We start from the raw sequence: 16,757 nt of genomic DNA, 5'->3' as shown, positions 1-16,757 counted from the left end.
TAAATAAATAAATAATAAAAAAAATAAAAATAAATAAAAATAAAAAAGTTTAAAACATGGGTCAAATCACGTAATACCCCTGTGCAAAACTCTCTCGTATTTCCCTAATTCACTCCAAGTAAACGCAGTCTTTCCTCATGGCCCAAAAGGCCCCTGTCTCAGTGCATCTCTGCTCTGTCATTCACGAATTTCCCTACTGCTGGCTCTGCTGTAACCCACACTACTTTCCTTAGACTCTCCAAACACTCCAGGCAAACTCCAGCCGCACTGTTTTGCCTTAGTTATTTTCTCTGCTTGGAACCATCTCCCCCAAGGGGGCTTACTATCTCACTTCCTTTAAGAATTACTTTTTCAGTAAAGTTCTATTTAACAAATGAATGAATGGATGATGATGTTGATTTTTATAAGATACATCTTACATTTTATAAGTTACGTCTTAATAGATGGAGTTTGTAAAGTCAAGTTTTCTTGCAATGGGCAGTCATAAAGCTTTGGATAATTGATGACTCATCAAGCACTTAAAACCTTGCAGAAATGCAAGGAATCAATAACACTGATTTATTGTTCTGCCCTTGTTCACCACCCCATACTTTTTTGTTCCTATCAGAAGTGCCATGACTTGAGAAATTCAAATGGAAAAATAAGGTGCTCAATTGTTAACTCAGTGTGGGAGTTAGGAAGTCATAAAAACCAAGCAAATTTTGTTTTCCATTTATCAGCTACTATAAAGCATTGGATTCTACGTAATTAATAGAATTCAGAATATATTTTAGGTTTTAGTCTGAAGCAATATGCAAGAAGGGCTCTATCATTTTAACGCTACATGCCTTGCCTGATGCATAGTGGGATCTGAGTAAAGTTAATAATTTTGGTAAAGTAGAAGCATCAAACTAAGCAGGCCATCACCTAATAATATTTGAGTTTATGTTCTAGGAGAACATGTACTCCAAAATGTAATTGCTAAACTACATGTTCTTCAAATATAATATAAGTGGTTTCTGCATGCTGTTTCATAGTATATAGGATAAAAAATATGTCTGCCACTTGGGAACATAGATAACCTCCAGGATGTTTTTTTAAATATGATACCAATCAACAATTTTGGTTTTTAAGTAAAAGCATATTTTGCACTCTTTCATGATAGATCTGTTCATTAAGTATTTTCATTGTGAGTGACAATGTTTGATAAAAACAGGTTGAAAGGAAAACTGTTGTAGCAATTTTTAGCAGAGTGATTACAAATAAATTGACAATTCAAATATTACCATTGTGTATATACCTATAACTTTGATCTTTCTGACCTTTTTCTTTATAAATCAGCCTTACGCTTTCAGGAAAATTACAAAGGTAAACATTATTTGGTCAAAATAAAGAAGTATTTCAAGAGAATAGTCCATTGGGTTAAAGAAAATGATAACATAGTCTGACTACTTGTTTTATTTTGGGAATAAAGCACCTGGAGGTACATTCTTCTACCAGGTAATGAGGGACAGGAGATCCATAAGAATAAAGAATGAAGAGACAAAGAAACATTCTTCTTTAGAGCCTTCAGAGGGAGCAAGGCCCTGCCAACACCTTGATTTCAGAATTCCAGCCTCCAGAACTGTGCGAGAATAAATTTCTGTTGTTTTAAGCCAAAAAAAAAAAAAAAAAAAAAAAGAGGCAGAATTTCCAATAGGGCATGAAGAGGAGATTATTAGTTCTGTCAATGTCTCACCTCCTCCATTTGCACCACCTTGAGTCGGGCACTGTCACCTCTTCCCAGGATGATTACAATTGACTCCTATTTTGATTGTCTGCTTCCATACTAGTTTCTTTTTCAGGGTGCACCTGTATCATCCCATGCACACATCTCCCTCTCATCATTTTTGACTGTTTATTAAATTTACCTAATTTAGAATCTGTTCTAGATGGTAAGGAACCCATGTCTTACTCAGCTCTGTCTGTCTAAAGTTGGCATATAGTAGGTGCTCAATAAGTGCAAGTGGAACTAAACAAAGACATGTGGTCAAGAACAATGAATGCGGAGTGTGGATGTGGACTTGGGAAAGTTGATGAGCTGGCATTTACAATAAAGGCAAAACTGTGATGTGAAGATGTGAGTGGTAGGACAGGCAAAGACGCTGGAATAAGAGAATAGAAGACATAATAGTATGGACTGCTCTGAATAGTGATGAGTTCAGGTTGTAATATGGTAACCGGTAGGTGTCGAATGAAGACGGTGCTGATGCTTGAGAAGTTTGAGATGTCACAACGAGATGTCAGAATTCCCATGAAGCCATTCAAGTTAGTGAGGATATCTTACTAACAAGGGAAAAAACAAAAGATTTAGATTATTTTATGACCTTTGAAATCATAGGCATGAAGTTAGAAATGTTCAATATGTTTATCTGGTTCAATCCTCCAGCAACTTCTAAGATAGGTACAGTTGAGGAAAAGGAGCCCCAGAATGGTAAAACGACTTGCATAGTGTCCACAGATAATAAAAGGTGGACTTAAACAAAATGTCTGTTTATCTGAATTCAAAACCCATGTCGTTTCCACTCTGCTACTATTGCACCCCTAGGGGAGAATTAAAGCAGGTGATGAGATATTCTTCCAAATGAGAGATTGAGCTAAAGTAAGTTTTGGATGGAAAAAATTGAGCTCCTTAAGTAAAAAGCACTATTTAAGTTGCAGGAACAGAAAACTATTCAAACAATTAAAAAAATAATATCGACCCTCCTAACTGAATAACCCAGGGACATCTAAATTTGAGGATATCTTTCCCCCGGGCTTATATAATGTGAGCAGGATCTGGCTTGTCTTGCCATTTCCTGACTCTGCTTTCTCCTTCTACATTCCATTCTCGGCATGTTTTCCTGTTTTCATCACACAATTGTCACCAGTAGCTCTTGAGATTGCATTCATTTTTCCTTGATGATGTGCATCAGAACAAAAATAATCTCTTTCAACAGGTTCTGCAAAAGAAAAGAATCTCACCTTCCCTCAAACTATTGCAAACCCTCACTAGCTCTGAGTAGGTCACACACACGTCCCTGAAGCAGTTCCTTTGGCTCTCAGTAGAATCCAAATCGTTTTAAGCCTTTCCTTGGCTTAAATTTGTCCTCATGGACCAATTCCCACAAATCCACATGGCTGAAAATGTAGGAGGGGTTAATTCTCTGCCAGTACGAGGAAAATTGCTGTCAGGTAGATGGTAGACAATGAGCGTTGGAAGGTCCACCAAAAATGAATATGTCATCTGGAATAAATAATTTTTGCATTAATTGGCTCATGTATTAATAATTATTTTGTTAATTTATTTATGTGGCAAAAGTTTATTGACCATAAAATGTATTAGACACTGTATTAGGAGTTGATTATATGGGCAAAACCCAGCACTTATCCTCAAGGAGCTCACAATGGGAGACTGATGAATTAACAAGTAAAATGCAAGTATAATAGATATCAGTGTAACAACCACCTGAGAACAACTAGGTGTCATCTACCAGGAATGACTAGAGTGAAGAGTTAGCAGGAAAGTTTTCTGGGAATGATGCACCTGAGATGAGGTTCAATAGAAATTCACCAGGTGAATAAAAGTGGGTATTCCTGAAAAAAAGGGCAGCACGTACAAAGCCGTGTAGGCTAAAAATTGTGGTTCATCTGCCAATGGTAAGTACTAGTTTAAGAAGAATCTGCTCAAGAGCCTTCAGGCTTTTGAAAAATGTTCCTAGGAATGTGAGAATACGATTAGATGAATCAATAGCTGGTTGTTCAAGTAGTGAATTGTGGTTGGCAAGTGAATTACATTTTGAGTAGTAATTTTCTTTACCCTTCACAGCTTGTGAGTGTGCTACTATTTTCTTAGCCATAGATCCTAGCCACTTTGCAGGGAGAGTTGGATGGGGAAAAAAGGACGAAATGGGATGGGAACATTTTTTTCCTAATTTCAGTCCAGTTATTTTGGAAGTGAACATTCCAAATGGCTTGTATGGAGAACAAGTGTGTTTGACAGATCCTAACAGGTAGTGAGCTTAGGAAAACAAATCCGCTATTGATTCTCCTTTCCAGGATGTTCCCTAATGAAACTGGGCTGTATGAGAGCTTTTCAGAGAACTGAGGCACCCATTCAACCCCAAATAATATTATACTTCTGATAAAAAATAACCAATTCGATAGGATTTTCACTGATAGTATCATACTTGGACGTAAATGGGAATAGGGAAATGAATTTAGAATCTAGAATTTAGAATTTAGAATTTACTTTTTCTTAAAAAGAAAAAGTAATTTGCCAATTCACAGTAGAGAATACTCTATATTCAAATATAATTGCTTTTCTTCTGAGGCTTGAAATCAGGACTATTAGTTTAAGAAAGCCTTTGGAATAACAGACCCTGCCAAACCATTTCATGGACAAACACTTTCCCGGTTAAGAAAATAAAGAAAAAAGCAAGGCAAACAGAATTCGCTGGCATGATCTCATTCTCACAGACCCTCTGTTAGGGGCTGCTGGAGGAGGGAGTCTTCTTTGTGTATAAGATGCCACTTTGATGTGACTGTCTGTCTAGCCATTGTCTGGTCTGATTCTGAGAAACACAGCTGGAGACATTTAGAAAACATGCAGAAGAAACCTGTTTAGTTCTCCATTGGCAAAGCCCAAAGCATTGTGATAATAATGAAAATTATACATTTTTTATTTGAATTACAATATTTCATCACTAAGGAAAAAGTTTGGGGAAAATTTATAAGGAGCAAATCCACATCACAGCACACTAATAAAAAGAGGGATACTCTATTTTTTTTTTCATAGTGTCAGTGTTTATATTTTTCCTTAAATGGAATTGAATGAGTGAGAAGGGTAAATGACTATCTTGGATCTAGAGAGAAAAAGAAAGAAATAAGATGTCGGAATTTTATGTGATAAAAGGCATCAAGAATTAGCATAAGTTTAGTTGAACACTATTTTTTTTTCAGTTTTGCCCTAATAATCTTTATTTGGTGAATACTGACCATAGTAATAGAATTCAACTCTCATCATTGTGCTACCCTTATTAAGTGCCAGGATACTACACTCTATTTCATTCCGGGGGAAAAAAGCTCCTTTATTCTATGCATATTTATAGAAAGCATAGAAATGAAATACTTCACATAAAATTAGCAGCAAATAATTAAGTACATTGAATAAATGTTATCTTAATTTCTTGAATCATATGGCAGAAAATATTTCTGTATTTTTTTCTTTGCTCCACAATGCCTTTTTCTTCTTTTTTTTGGCCACACCGCACAGGTTGTGTGATCTTAGTTCCCCAACCAGGCATCAAACCTGGGCCCTCAGCAGTGAAAGTGTGGAGTCCTAACCACTGGACTGCCAGAGAATTTCCCACAATGCCATTGTTTAAGAACATATTTATACAATTTTTAAAGGTAACTTTTCATTTACAGCTATCACAAAATATTGGCTATATTCCCCATGTCGTACAATATATCCTTGTAGCCTATCTTACACCCAATGGTTTGTACCTCTTACTCCCCTACCCCTATATAGCCCCTCCCCCTTCCCTCTCCCCACTAGTAATCACTAGTTTGTTCTATGTTTGTGAGTCTGCTTCTTTTTTGTTATATTCACTAGTTTGTTGTATTTTTTTAGATTCCACATGTAAGTGATGTCATACAGTATTTGTCTTTCTCTTCCTGACTTATTTCACTATTTTTACAATCGGTACTCTCCTAAAACTTTTTCCAATGTCTGGAAATAGAGAGAAATTGAGAGACAAAACAGTGAAGTTTGTAGTCACACAGTAAATTCAAGCTTTCATAAAAGCAAAATGATCTATTGCGAGAAAGCTTTGGAGTCAGACAGATCTCATATCAAAATGCTCCATGAGTTTTTAATTGTGTGACATTAGGCATGGTTTTAAAACTATGAGCTGTATTTTCCTCATCTACAAAAGGAGAAAATAATATTTATCTCAGAGAATGGTAACGGAAATTTAAAAAAACTATTTTTTTTAAATTTGGGAACTTGTTTTTAAAAAACGACTCATAAAAAAAATCAGACTCATGTAGTAATAAAGACTCCAGATACAGATGTATCTAATTTACTTACTATATTTATTGAAATTTAATATTAATTCAACATAGTTGTTGAGAACCTACTCTAGCAGAGACTGTTTTGGCTCAGAGGATGTAGCCATTAGCAAGAAAAATTGACTTTATATTCTAGAGACAAATCCAACAATAAAAATAAAGGAAAATATGTTAAAGATATAATTATAGATAGTGATAAATTTACAAAGAACTAGATCACATAGGGATATGCATATTAATACAAGTATAATGGGAATTTCTTGAAAAGCTGAAAGTGTCCTATAGGACTTGGATGACGGTTGCAAGAAATAGCTAATACCCTCAAAGAAGTTTACCTGGGGTGGTTTTACTGCTGGCCTCTCCGGGGCTCCCTCGTGGACCTGCATTTGGCGGTCAGCTTGGCTGGGACTCAGCCTAGGAAGCCCTCCCTCACATTTTTGGCAGGTGTCAGGTTGTAAACCAAGACCCCCGGGGTGTCTTCCATGTGGTCTCTACAGTGGGCTATCTCAGCCGCATTCACACCTTCACACAATCTGGGGATTCTGAAAGCTGCAAAACAGGGCAGAATGTGCATGTGCTGGTCAAGGCTTAACTTGCATCACATCTGCTAATTTTCTATTAACAAAATAAATCACATGGCTAAGCCTAGATTTAGGGATGGAGAAATAAACTCTTCCTCTTGAAAGGAGGAGCATTAAAAACACATTGCAAAGCAGCAAACGTGGAAGGATAACTTACTGAGGTTATCTTTATGAAAAATCTTTCACACTAATTAAGTTAGATAAGAGGAATAAACACATCTTGAGATTCAATAACAATGAAGACAAAGAAAAAAGTCTAAAATCTTCTTAAAAGAAAGAGCAGATGACTCGCAGAAGAACAAGAATTGAATGCACATCAGATTTCTCCACAGTAAAATAAAACTGCAACACTTAAACATGAGTGTGACAAGTGTATTTTGGAATCATACAAAGGGTCAGAAGTTTAACACACAAAGACCTCCTGGAAAATGCTTTTGAGTAATGTCTTTCAATAAGAGGAAAACAAGAATCAATGCATACGGGGAATAAGACTGAAAATAATTAAGTGAAAAAATGTTTGTGGCTTAAAAGCATAGATATGGTTGGTCCTCCGTGGGTTGGACATTGGCCGATTCAACCAGTCAGAAGATGCAGAACCTGTGGGTATGGAGGGCCACTGTCGACACCGTTTTATATAAGGGACTTGTGCATCCATGGATTTTGGTATCCGCAGGTGTCCTAAAACCAATGCCCTGTGCACACCGTGGGACGACTGTACTTCCTCCTGTAATCTCCAAGAAGAACTGTATCCTTAACAATACCAAGATCTGTGCCTGATTAGGAGAGGGGAATGGGTCAGTTTTCCCAATTTTAATGCAACATTTCTTTACTTAATTAAATAAAAAAGATAAAGTGTTACATAAATCGCAATATGCGTGTGTTTGTGAACGTCTGCAAAAGAAGTAGGGTTCCTGTCTTACCCGGAGCCACATTTTTTAGTCTTTACCTAGGCTCCTTCAATGACCTTGGACGGTCATCATTAAGGCATCTCTAGTTCATCCTGTAGAGTCAGCTGCCTATGAGGTTTACAACGGAAGGAACTCAGCACCAGAGACTGTTTCAGATAATAAGTGTTTCTTATTTCTGCCTTGTAAAAGCCGTGACCCCAGTAGCTAGAATCCTGATGTTAACTGCACCTTGTTGATAGTCAGGGGGTCCAGCTCTCACTAGGAAAACAAGGTATAACAACTCTTGTTTTGTTAAACTGGTGTCATAGATACTTTAGACTTAGCATCATATGTGCTGCCCATTTTTATTAATATGTGCTTATGTTAATTCTTATGTGCATAACCAGTCCTTTGAAAAAAATATTTTTATATAAACATACCCATCTATGTTGGAAATCAAAGTATTTTCTTGTTTTATCATAAACTTTTCTAACAGCTGTTTGCCAACTAATATTTCTCCTCCAGGCTGAGTTTCTGCAGCTACTGCTTTTAAAGTGTTCCAAAAGGATCATGAATTATATGGACTATGCAAAAGTGTTAAATATACATTGTGTTTCATTCTAAATTAAGGTTCAATAAACTAGATTTATTTTAGCAATAAATGTAGGGCCACAAGAAAAATAGAAAAAATGTTATTTGTTAAGAGAATGGTTCCTAGTTTTATGTGTTAATTTAATATGAAATTATTGAATGCATTAATTTAATATTAATATATTAAACATCAATTGAATACTAAATACAAATATAATAAACATTAAACCACAAAATCCATTTCACTTTAACTTTTTGGGAGTCAACTTTCTTGTTTCTAACTTGGGCAACCATTAACCGCCATCACTGAATGTAATTGTCAAGGGAAAATGGTCAAAGCTGAAATTGTAAAATGTAATTGTCATAAGCAGAGAGAAAAGAATGGGGAAAATTTAATTTATAAAACTTTATGCCACTTTTTACAATGTCCTAAAGAAAAACTTCTATCATTTGTTATAAACATTTAATATAAACAGAGATTAATACCTATAAATATACATAGAGATTAATATAAACAAAGAATTGAGAGAACTAGATTATAGCAATCATCATGAATAGTGCTGTATGAAACCTTGTAGCATAACTGTCATAGGTCATAGGTCAGGAGAAGGTAACGGTGACTAGGGATCAAACTCTACAGTGTTAATGAGAGTGGTAACTGGGTAGATAACATTAACTCTGCCATCAGCTGTGATATATGATAAATATTTGAAACCATAAATCAGAAAGATTTTTGGTTTAATTTTCTCCATTTGTCTCTGGAAACTTCTGTGGCCAATAAAGATTTAGTAATGTGCCTGCAACATCAGTGTAAATATAATCAAATTCTCTGTTGGAATTTAGAATGCCTATAGAACTAGCCTATAGTTTAACTATAAGTCATGTCACCCCCATAGACAGCAGAGTTCTGTGTGGGATGTATCCTATCAGACAGGTCTTTTGAGGCACAGGCTAAGTATTTGTTTCATTGAATTGAAATCAATTGACAATCATTTATTTGGAGCCTACTTTGGTTCCAGATATATTTTTGATACCATAAGACTCCTATCTATTTATGTAATTGATGTCATATACTTTTATTTAAAACCTTTTTATTTTACACAGTTTTAGATTTACAGAAAAATTGCAAACATAAGAGTTCACATATACTCCACATCCAGTTTCTTCTATTATTAACATTAGTACATTTGTCATAGTTAATGAACCAATATCAATATATTATTATTAACTAAAACTCATGGTTTATTCAGATTTCCTTGGTTCTACCTAATGTTTTTCTTTCTGTTCCATGATCCCATCCAGGAGACCACATTACATTTAGTATCATGTCTCCTTAAGTGCCTCTTGTCTGTGACAGTTTCACACAGTTAACTTGTTTCATGATACTGACAATTTTGAGGACTACTGGTTACATATTTTGCACAATATCCTTCTAATGGAATTTGTCTGATGTTTTTCCCATGATAAGACTGGGGATATGGAATACTGGGAGGAAGAAGTAAAGTGCTATTTCCATCATATAGCAAGGGTGCATACCATCACCATGTGTTATCACTGTTGATATTAACCTTGATCACCTGGCTGAGGTAGTGTTTGTCAAATTTCTCTACTTTAAAATTATTATTTTTCCCTAAATCATACTATATTGTTTGGAAGGAAGTCACTATGTGTGGACCCTAGTGACTTAAGAAGATGTGGGGAACAAAGCTAGACATCTTTATGTGAAGTATCTACATAAATTATTTGGAAAATGTCATACACTTTTTAGTGGTATTTCCAGATGCTTCTCTCATCTATTAAAGAAAAAGAATAAGGAATAAAGAAAATATGGATTCCATTTTCATTAAATAAAAACTAGAAATTGTAGTGGCCTTCAAAAATGAAAAGCGATATTTAATTGTAGATAAAAGAAAAAGAATTTTGCTAAGCTAGAAGTAGAATCCAAAAATGAGATTATGATAAAATTAAAATAAAAATTGTCTAAATAAAATGTGAAATTTAGAATCAGCTGAAAACTAGCTAGATATGTGTTTCAAACTGAAAGAATTAAGAAATGTGAGATAAATATAAAAATACAAAATAAAGTAAAAGAGTTTTAAGAATGAGAAGAAATAGCTTAAGGAAATTCTGCTTTAAAATGGTGTGTGATGAGTAACCCCAGTGTTGGTTCTTTTAAACTCTCACTAAAATACTTACAAAGAATCAAAACTGCACAAAACAGATATTCCATTACCACCAAACAGCAATAGTTAACAACTTATTTCTGGAGCCTGCATTGTTGCTCCTCCTACATAGATACTTACATAGTTAGAGCTGGATTGAGAAAATTTTACTAGAGCTTTGCTTCATGCAACAGAAGATGCCTGGGAAACACTGGACATTGTTTAAACTCAGATACTTAAGGTGTGAGCAGCTGTCCTTCTACCTTGATCTTTTCATGTTTCAAGACAACTAGAACTTGGTTCCTCACATTACCTCATCTTCCTCATATAACCCTTCACAGATAGTAATTTCCAGAAAACAACTGGGCACTAAGCAGTCCATCTGTGAGGGAGCGGACTGCAAATTTGTATGTTTCAACTCAGCAAGTAAAAAATATTGCTGGGGCTTATAGTGTAGGGAAATTTCTGAAGAAATATTTAATGAAAATTTTAGCCTTCACAGACTGCACTGATTTAGAATACCAGTAATCAGGCAATTGGGTCAAGAAATGATGTTATCTCAGAAAGGTAGAACTACAAGGAAAATGGAAATTTGAGTAGGAGCCATGGACCTCCATTTGCCTCTCAACTATCGAGGTAGGTGAAAACCTGTATTTACACACTTATGAGGTATGTGAAAATCTCACAAGGGAAGAACACACTTTATATTGATAACTTAAGTCTGAATATAATAAAAGAGTGTGATTTTATTGTATTTGAACAAGAAAAACATAACTACATGAGACCTCAGATCTAGTGGTGAAACAGAGCCAAACCCTATGGTCCTTTCCCCCATGTCCTCCACCTGCCTTTTGTCTATAGAAAAACTTTAGTCAAAGAATAAGTTTAATCAGGGAAGTGAGAAAACGCAGAAGCAAAGGAAAACAGTCAAATGAGACCAAATAATAATAGTTTAGTCATCAAGCAAAGTCAAGGACCTTTATTTCCTCTTCAAGGGCTATAGATAATATTCTGAGCCATAACCTTTGAGCTGTCTTGTAGATACTGAAACCCCTACCAGGTGGAAGAAGTTAACTACATGATGACTGGACTATAGCCATGACATAAGCTGCCACAATTCTGAGAACTGGCCTCAAAGAAATGAGAACAAACCAACCCTGGAACAAAAGACTAACTGTACTGAAAACAATCAAGATAATACTGCTTAGACCACTGCATGACCTATTTCAAGATGACTGTCAGATCTGACTGTGCTGTTTCTGTATGTTACCCCCTCCCTCCATCTATAAAAGCTTTTGCCCACTAACTGTCAGTGGGGGGACATGAGTCACCCCCCTCCCCCTGTTTCCAGCCTCCAAAATAAAGCAAACTTTCTTTTATACCAACCTTGCCTCTTTATTGGCCTTTAAGAGGTGGGCAGCCAGACCCTACTTTCAGTAACAGTTTTCTGGCACCCAAAAGCGGGGCTGCTGCATTCTCACAATATCTGGCTCCCTGGGGCCGCCACCATAACAGTGCACCAGGATAGCTGTGAGACACCTGCTGCTTGTGGCTAGATGGCCCCAGGAGGGGGATTTTGGGGGGAACTTCCTAACAGCTGCTGAAACCATTTGTTTTGGGAATGCTCCCTGTTTCTCCTCTGCTTAGCACTGGTTGCCAATTTACACTTTTCCTTGGTGGAATGGAAACATGCATCTGGAGAGTTGAAAAGCATCCAAGACTGAGTCAGTCCACTGTTGTGCACCCAGGCAAACTTCTCTTTTGAGCATGAAGTGCTATTTGGGTATTCTGCCAATTGATTCTGGAGTGTGTCTGATGTCAAGGACCGTTTGTGTTGGGGAAGTGTTTGTTTGGGCCTCCATATCGATCATCCTCTTGGAGGGTTTGTGACAGTTTTGTCTTCTGGTGTGTGAATGTACATTCCATTTGTGTGACTGGTATCTTTGTTTTTTTGTAAAATGGGAAATTCAGGTTCAATTCATTAACAAAATTTTAGCTATGAACCTATGACTAAAAAAAAGAAAGATGATTTTTGTTAAACAATGTATGGCAACACTATTCTTCAGACTCCAGAGAAAACTGGTTAAGATGAAACACTTTTGAAACTCCAAGATTGGTTCTTTTTGCATATGCAGTTAGAGAAGTCTAGCTTGATAAAATAATGTTTTCAGAATTCTGACCCTGAGAGAACAAAAATATGCCTAGGAGAAAACTTGAAGTTAACTTTTATTATGTCTTTGAAATACAAACACAACCCACTTTGCCTGAGACTTCTGCCTTGGGTTAATTACTAGAACTTCAGAAGATGTTTGGGTTCATTTAGCATGCATCTTGTACCACATTAAAGAGAAATTGTGCTATGGAAAAAAATGTATGCTTTTAGAGGTTATGGAATATGTTCTTAAGTTTGCCAATCAGAAAATGCTGACATAACAAATAGTTCAATGACTTGTTTCTTGGTTTTGTTAAGGTCTTTTAAAGATTAAAAACTGTAATACGTAAGAATGATAAGGGAACCATTTCAGTGTGTACAACAAGTAGGATATATGTTGTTGGCCCGAGAAGGTATAAAAAATGAAAATATTTTTGTTGAGGGATAAAAGAAGAATTAATTTATTCCTAAACCTGGTTGTTTCTGGATGGGAAAAAAATAAGGGACAAATTAATACAGATGAAATGAAAGTGATAAAAAGTAAGTGATAAAAGAAAGTGATAAAAAGTTTGTAAGAAAAGGAACTTTGAACAAAGAATTTTGTACATTGTTAAGACTGATTAAGATTAGATCGAATTTAATTAGGTGAATAAGTTTTGCTACTAATAGTAAACTGATGCAAGGCTGAGTTTGGTTTTCTCTCTGTTAAGAGAACAAAGTTTTTCTAAACAAATTAGGATTATTTGGTATGTTAAATTACACGGAAAACGTCAAATAATAAAGATAAACATTCTTAGGTTATACTATATGGGTAAATATCATTAATATAAGTGTTCTAAAAGTTATATGAAGTTTCTAAAATTTGAATATGTTCTGGTATTATATTGTCAGTTATAGTTCTAGTTATAAATTGTCTAGTGAAGTTGTCACAGAGTATAACTACTTATGATGTGTATCACTGCTGGCTTTAAGTCTACTGCTTGAAGCACATGTACAATGTTTGTTTGACAATTGGGTATGATTGATAAAGTGTATAGTCTGTAAAATGTTTCCCTGTCAGCATACCTGTGTACTTGTTATGTCTGATTAGTTTCCCCCCAATGTGAACAACTAGGCCGATATATAAACAAAAAGTAAGCCTGGCACTGAGGGACATGAATGGACCCAGAGCAGGCAACTGAGCCACTCTGGCAACGTTGAAAAAATATATTGATTGTCAATTATTTCTATAGAAAGATTTGCAATTTAAAGGGGAAAATAATGGAAGAAATTTTCATATATTGAGGTATGGGGAAGTCATTCTGGCTTATACATGATTGAATTTGAACTTTAGGCTAAACAAAACAGCCTGTTTGTGGCCTATTAAATGTGTTTCACATTCCTCTTCTCTAAAGTGAGAATAAAAATAATATTTAATTAACTTGGATTGTTTTGAAATTTATGTAAGATCATTTATTTTTAAATCCCTCTACATTACAAGTATTTGATGAATACTAGCTTTAACAATGGGAAAGAATTGCAAAAAATCTAAAAATACAATAAAAGGAACACTGGCAGAAAATTAAATATTTTATGTGAAGATAAAAGTAATAAAAAATGTAGGGCTTCCCTGGTGGCACAGTGGTTGAGAGTCCACCTGCCAATACAGGGGACACGGGTTCAAGCCCTGGTCTGGGAGGATCCCACATGCTGTGGAGCAATTAGGCCCGTGAGCCACAACTACTGAGCCTGCGCGTCTGGAGCCTGTGCTCCGCAACAAGAGAGGCCACGATAGTGAGAGGCCCGTGCACCGCGATGAAGAGTGGCCCCGCTTGCTGCAACTAGAGAAAGCCGTCGCACAGAAACGAAGACCCAACACAGCCAAAAATAAATAAATAAATAAATAAATAAGTAATAAAAAATGTAGAAGAAAACTTCTCACCCTTGGAGTAAACAATGTTTCATGATAAAAAAGCACTAGCTCTAGAGGAAAATTTAATAACTTGGATTTCATGAAAACTAAAAATTAATGCTCTTTAAAAGACTCCATTAAAAAAAAGTAAAAAAGCAAACTAAAGACTGGGTGAAAATGTGTACAATCCATATATTTGACAAAGAATTTATACCTAGACTATATAAAGAACCCTTAAAATAATAAGGACTCAAGCAGCCCAATAAAAATGGGCAAACGATTTGAATATATGCTTCACAAAAGAAGATATGCAAATGGCCAAAATACATATGAAAAGTTCCCCAACATAATTAATCAACAGAAAATGCAAATCAAGTCATAATGAGATACCATTACATTCCCACCAGCATGGCTGAAATATAAAAACACCACTAAATAAAAACAAAACTTGTTGAGCAAGTGGAACAAGTAGAACTTGCACGTATTGCTGGCAGGAAAGTACGATGGTATGACCCTTTCGGAGAACATTTAGCAAGTTTCTTTTGAAGTTAAACACTGAGTTACCATAGAACCCAGTAATTCACTTTAATGTAATGAAATGTATGTTGATACAAAGTCTTGCATATAAATGTTTAGTGGCTTTATTTATTATCACCCCAAATGGAAACAGCCCAGTGCTTATCAACAGGTGAATTGTTACACAAATTGTGGTATGTCCATATAACAGAATGTTGCTCAGCAAAAAATAGAAACAAATTCCAGATGGATCTCAAAAGCATATTGAATACAAGAAGCCAGGCATAAAAGAGTGCATACTACTATGTTATTCTATTTTTATGAAATTCCAGAACTGACAAAACTAATCTATAGTGACAGAAAGCAGAGCAGTAGTTGACTGACTTCAGAGGAAGGTGGGATAGACTGCAGACCTTTTGGAGTACTATCCTGATTGTGATGGTGGGAATGTTTTGACCTTTGTCAGAACTCATCTGCTTAAGATGAGTGCTATTATTTTATGTAAATGTTATCTCAATAAAAAAGGTTGAAAATGTTTTTAAAATGTCATTTATGTACAGCACATATATAAAGTTAAATATTTCATAAGAAGTTTTTCTTATGAAATATTTTAAAATTTCTTATGAAATATATCCTTATGAAATATTCCTATGAAATATTATAAGAGTTCTTATGAAATACAGCACACCTTTCATTGTCTTAAAAATAAAAATTTATTTGAATGAAAACTCTTATTACTGAAAAAGTAAAAGAAAATTGAAGTCTTGAGATCTCCCAAATGTAAACGACTAGTTCTAGGGCTGTACAAATAGGCGTTTGATGAGGAAGCCCAAAAGTTACGGGAGCCTGTGGGAGTTAGCAACCCATATCTAATCATTAAGCACATCTGTGATGATTATAATGAAGAAACAGATCCTGATGGTGGTATTTCTGATTGGAGAAATCAGAAATCTGACACTTTAAAAAACTAAAGATCTCAGAGTGTCAAGAGCTGGGACTCTTAGCTTTAGATAATCTATGGCTGGACATATTCCACTTGATATTTGTTAGATACAGGTTAATTACTTCTCTGTAACATATCCATTCTACTGCACAAGTGGGTTGAGCGGTTAAAATAAAATTTAAAAAACCTCAAAAAGATGAAATGTAACCTTTACCTAGTTGTGATCACTGACACCGATCACTTACAACAGTGCATACAAATGTCAAAAATGACAATGGCATATTATGTCAAACCAAGAATTCAACAATCTAAAATTGAATCACACTCTATATATATTAAAAAAGACCAAGAAGGGGATTAGTCAATAGGTGGGGAAAATTGTGGGGAGGAAAGGTGGATTAAATTTTCATCTTAAATAGATGAAAATATCAGATCATGCCTCTGATATGATCTTAAAATCATTATGATCTTTAAAACTTAACTGGTTGTTAGGTTTTGAATCTAAAGTGTGGTTGAATTAGAAATGGGCACATATATCTTCCAAAACTCTATAGAAAATAAAAGCAAAATTATTATAATCCAAATAGAAAAAGCCAGATTAAAAGGAAATACAAAAGCACGTAGAACAGAAAGAGTAACATAAGATGAAAGAGTTGTAAGAGCAAATATATCAGATGAAGCAGTGAGTCAAGTTCTCTAATCCTATGTAAATACTCACAATGTAACCAGAGAAGTGCTTTGGATTGAGAAGTAACTGATTTATTTTTCATTATACCATCTTAGAAAATGCAAATTACTGAACTAGATACTATATTTAAACCATTAATAGTAAATGGTTAAGTGAGGGAGAGAAGGGAGATGAGGAGAAGGGAGAGACTGTAAGCAACGGTCCAACCACAAACGCTGTCAAGATGTCCAAGGAGAGCCGGGCCTGACTTCCTCAAAGAATAGCCCCACTGCAC

The 16,757-nt window shown here is 35.3% G+C and overlaps 1 long non-coding RNA gene across 1 annotated transcript in view; it reads left to right on the top strand.

Moving 5' to 3' along the window:
* Positions 1-16,757, top strand: part of LOC309666653 — a 544,378-nt gene that overhangs the window by 307,186 nt on the left and 220,435 nt on the right. Inside the window, exon 3 of the long non-coding RNA XR_014267197.1 lies at positions 7,327-15,412. This is a non-coding gene — a long non-coding RNA (uncharacterized lncRNA). Of the gene's footprint in view, positions 1-7,326 lie in introns of the transcript that reaches the window.

This window comes from Balaenoptera physalus, assembly GCF_965194825.1.
Source record: "Balaenoptera physalus genome assembly, chromosome: 9".
In the NCBI taxonomy this organism is placed as follows: domain Eukaryota; kingdom Metazoa; phylum Chordata; class Mammalia; order Artiodactyla; family Balaenopteridae; genus Balaenoptera; species Balaenoptera physalus.
Note: the sequence above shows the minus strand (reverse complement) of the source record. Positions and strands in the feature narration are given on the sequence as shown.